This window comes from Octopus bimaculoides, chromosome 2, assembly GCF_001194135.2.
Source record: "Octopus bimaculoides isolate UCB-OBI-ISO-001 chromosome 2, ASM119413v2, whole genome shotgun sequence".
Taxonomy (NCBI): Eukaryota; Metazoa; Mollusca; class Cephalopoda; order Octopoda; family Octopodidae; genus Octopus; species Octopus bimaculoides.
In genome coordinates this window covers 191,322,366-191,327,191 of record NC_068982.1, presented here as the reverse complement: position 1 = coordinate 191,327,191, position 4,826 = coordinate 191,322,366, and the positions used below count along the sequence as shown (strand labels likewise).

The window sequence follows — 4,826 nt, the reverse complement described above, 5'->3', positions numbered from 1 at the left end:
CGTGTGAAGCTATATCCCCTTCAATTTCGTCAAAGGCTTTGAGTAATAAGTCTCTAAATCTCTGTCCATTCGCAGGATCTTTAAGCTTCCAGACCCTTCTCCTCCATGCTGGTCATCTATTTAGCCCTGATCTTGAAGTCACTAACTACTAGTCTATGTTGTGGGGTACATTCTTCGCCTGGGAAGGTTTTGGCATTTATAAGCAACTATCTTTCCCTACACACTCATATAGTAATGCTTTCAAATACATTTGCAACATTTATGTATGGCACTTCTCTGGGTAATACGTTTAATCCGACAACAATGAACTTCAAATCCCAGCCCTTTACCTCTTTGGTGTGTGATCTTTTAAACGCTGACAACTGGAACCTAGTTAAGTCACAATGTGCAACACTTACAAAACCTAATTAGTGCACCTGATTCTTCAAGCGACATATTTGGCCTCAATTAATTTGAAAAAAACTGTTGTAAATCATCAACCTGCCTCCGGAGAACGATGCACCCCAGATACTGGTTAAGGGTACAATGCTTAAAGTGGTGATATGTTTTGAATACCCGAGTAGCATGGTACATGTTGATGGAAGCCTTGAACTCGGAAATCACTTCTCTTATTCAAAAGGCAGCGGAAGCCTTTGGTAGCTTAGGATCTAAGGCCTGGTGACAGCACCATTTGAAGACTTGACAATAAGATCATGGTGTATGTCTCATCTGTTCTTTCTGCACTGTTGTATTGTTCTGAGACTAGGACCATTTACATGTCATGAAAGATTCCATGAGTATGGACTTGGTCCGGAAGGGCTCTGTCCTTGAAAGGAGCTGTTTATTGCATCTGTAATCACCTACCGCCTGTCCATTGTCCCTTGCCCCAATTCATGGCTAAACAAGTTGGAGCGAATCCCTTTTCCACTTGTTGTGCAAAGGAGGAAAGCCACTTGTAAGGTGCTCCGTTTGCTGCCAGGAACCGCTAAAGGGTGAGTTAGGGATGCGCAGACATGCATTGAGGCTGAGACATCTCTGGCACTGCCTGGAGGGTAATAAGGTGTGGAATCCGCTGGCAGAGGAATTCTTCCCACGACCAACCACCTTGAAGCGTTTTAAACCTGGTTTCATTAAAACACAATCAGACTGAATGGTAAAAGGAGTGTCGACAGGCAGTGGGAATACACCTCAGTTTTGTACAGAGGGCTGGTAGAGTATAAAAACGATGATGCCCTAGGATGGGCTTCTGGGGTTCGATGAGAACTGACTTTCCAACCCATTCAAAAAAACTTTCAGGCCAGGGTATTTGGATAATAACCAAAAATCCCTAACCTGGCAGTGTTACAGGAATGCTTTACCTGTCTGAGAAAAGTTATCCAGGCACGAAATGTCGGTACTAATGACATGTCCAAGATGTAGGCTGGACGACGAAACCCTCCAGCACGCTTTTGTACATTGTCGGGAGCTGTCAGGCTTGATAATTTACGTCGAACACGTGTTGTCGCATCTGGGAAGAGTTCAGCTATCGGTTGAGTCAATAACAAAGATTGTACCACCAACTGGACTGTTGAAGGAAAGTTAGGCATGTTTTTTCTGTACAGTTGCAGTGCTGAAAGAATGTGTGTGGAAGACTAGGATGCAAGTATTCATGATGGGGTCCTTCATCTCTGGCCCTGGTTTGCTACAATACTTCAGATATCATCTGAAGAGCAACATAGGGCTGGAGAGAAGGACCCTGTCGAGAAGTGTGTTTGAGGAAAGATGTGTTAAGAAAGGTGGGTGCAAGGGACCCTGCTTAATCGGCATTGAAAAAAAGGAGAAAATAAAAGGAAGGAGATAGCTGCTGGGCCTTTGAGGCAACAGGGCGTATCCCTTACTCATAAGAAAAAGACTATTTATTTTATAATATCATCAATATTTTTAAATAATAGTTATCATTCGAATGCATCATAGTATATTTTGTATGTGTTGTCCTGCACTGTCCCATCTATGTGTTGACCTTTATGGTTGTAATAAAAAATTCAGCTAGCAAGCCATGCTACTCCAGACTGATGATGAGCAATGACTCTGAAACTAGTCTTTGGATGCTGGCTTTGCTGGATGGAGTTGCTTATCTCCCCTTTGTAAACATAAGGACACAGGAAATGTGTCAAGTAGCATTTTTCCCTTTCATGGGAATGTCACATTAAGTTGACAACATATCATCAATAAGAATAGAGATATCAAATATATAAAGGCAAAGCACAGAAATAAAACATGTAATTGCAATAACCAGGATTTATGTCCATTAAAGGGATTCTGTTTAAGGAGAAATGTTGTGTATAAAGTCGAGGTTACAACCCTCAATGAATCAAAGAAGATATACATAGGAAGCTCGACTGATTTTAAGACTAGATATAGGGAGCACACAAATTCATTTATTAATCAAGAAACAAAAAACTCAACCGCACCAGCTATCCACATTAATAAATTAAAAATGCATAATAAAGAATTCAGTCTGGATTAGTCTATTATAACGGAAACTACACCATACAATACACACACCAGAAATCGTAAACTATGCCCAAAAGAAGCAATTAATATACTCTGTACTGATAAAAAATCTTTACTTAATAAGATCTCAAATGTCATGATTCTTTGTAGACATAAATATTTATCAACGTTTAAATCTTTTCCCAAAAATAATTAGTTTAAATGATTTTAACCTATTTACCCTTTGTGCATTTGGATTCATCTTAAAACACTCTTATCAATAGTTTTGTAAACACAACTCTTATTATACATCATTCGCCTGAACAGTATGTTCTTTTGATACAGCATTGGAATTTTAAAATCATCATCATCATCGTCGTTTAAAGTCCGCTTTCCATGCTAGCATGGGTTGGATGATTTGACTGAGGACTGGTGAAACCGGATGGCAACACCAGGCTCCAATCTGATTTGGCAGAGTTTCTATAGCTGGATGCCCTTCCTAACGCCAACCACTCCAATGTTTTAAATCCAAGTTTTGTCCCTGTTAACAGGGGTGGCCGGATCTACCTCAATGCCATAGCAACCACTCTCACACCATCTTGCCCAGTTTTGGGGGTCCTCCTTTCTCAAGCCAACTCTCTCGATCTCCTCTTCCACTTTTTCCTTGGTCTACCTCACTTTCACGGTTCATTTACCTCAAACTCAAGCACCCACTTCATCGCTCAGCACATGCCCACACCACCACTGCATTCGCCCTTGCCAGCTTTTCCGTTGATTCCACCAACTCCAGCATCCCCATCAAGTCCTCAATCCTCCTCTTATCCAACAGCCTCACGCCACACATTTCTCTCCCCATTGCTCTCTCAGTCCTTCTCAAAATCGCCATCTCTCTCTCTCTCTCTCTCTCTCTCCCTCAGGCACCATGTCTCACTCCCATACAGCATTCCAGCTCTCACACAACTCCTATAGACCCTTCCTTTCATCTTCAATGAGAACCTTTTCTCATATTACAACGCTCCACATCCCCTGAACTTCACCCAGCCAAGTCTCGTTCTTGCTGTCACAGATGCTTCACATCCACCACTTACACCCACCCTATCTCCCAAAAAACAAAACCCTCTCACCGTTTCCACTGGTTCTGCCAGCCCTCCAGCTCCTTTCTCACATCTTCCACAAACAAACTCTCTTGCCACTCTTCATTTTCATACATCTACCATGAATCCATTTCTCACATCTCGTACACAACACCACATTTGCCATTACACCTCCTCCCACACACACCACACGGATCCACCTTACTCACTAACACTTCTCCTTCCACCCCACTCACCATCACTTTTGTCTTCCTGAGGTTTACCTTCAAACCCTTGCTTTCAAACGCCTCCTTCCATTTCCAAAACTTCTCCCTCAATCCCTCCATCATCTCACTCATCAGAACAAGGTCATCTGCATACACTATCTCCATTATCTATCCCTCTCTTGCACTCTCCGTCACCCCATCAACCATTATTGCAAACAACAACAACAACAGTGACAACACACATCCCTGATGCACACCAACTTTCACTGCAAACTCCTCCGACGGCCCTCATCCAATTCTCACTCTTATCTTTACCCTCCTCGTACAAACTCATCACTGCTCTTCTCACTATGACCCCTAGTCCACCTCTCTTCTTCAATACCCACTCAATCCCCTTCCTGGTATGGCTTGAAGAAGCAGCCCAAGTGGTGGGGCTATGAACTTGAATTGGTTGCTATAAGACTGAATTTATATAATACATAAATAAAAAACCCACTCCATTAACAAAGATGCAAATGCCTGTTTTTTTTCTGACTTATGAGAACTCAATGGAAAACTGTGCATAGGTGCGTATTAACTTATTTAACTGGTCATAGTCTGAGTTGTCTGAAAAAGTGATTGCATACTGTGGGAACGCTTGAGTAACAGGATTAAATAAACTACTGCATTCTAGAATGGTATTGAGTACTTCAGACAATTGAAGATAAGCAAGGCAAAACTTTGAAGTCACGATGATTGTCACCCTTTAATTTATAAGACTTAATAAGTATGTGTTCTACTCAAAAATATTGAGTAATCCTTTGGTTTAATGGTTAATCGTTGATACATATCGCTTCACATAAAAACATGTATGTGTGTGTGTGTGTGTGTGTATATGTGCATGCGCATATAATATAGGTGTATATAGATAAAGGATAGAAAATGGAATGAACATTCTTTATTTCCACTGCATAATGATATTAGGTAGCCAATAACTGTGGACGAGCTTTGCATAGCATTTTACAAGGTCTTTATCTAAATCATATTTAACTGGGTGTGTGTGTGTGTGTGTATATATATATATATATATATATAT

General features: G+C 41.1%; 1 protein-coding gene across 1 annotated transcript in view; it reads left to right on the top strand.

Annotated features, from left to right (window-relative positions):
• The window catches only part of LOC106871088 (tyrosine-protein phosphatase non-receptor type 13), a 217,697-nt gene that overhangs the window by 161,967 nt on the left and 50,904 nt on the right, over nt 1–4,826 (top strand). The window lies entirely within an intron of this gene.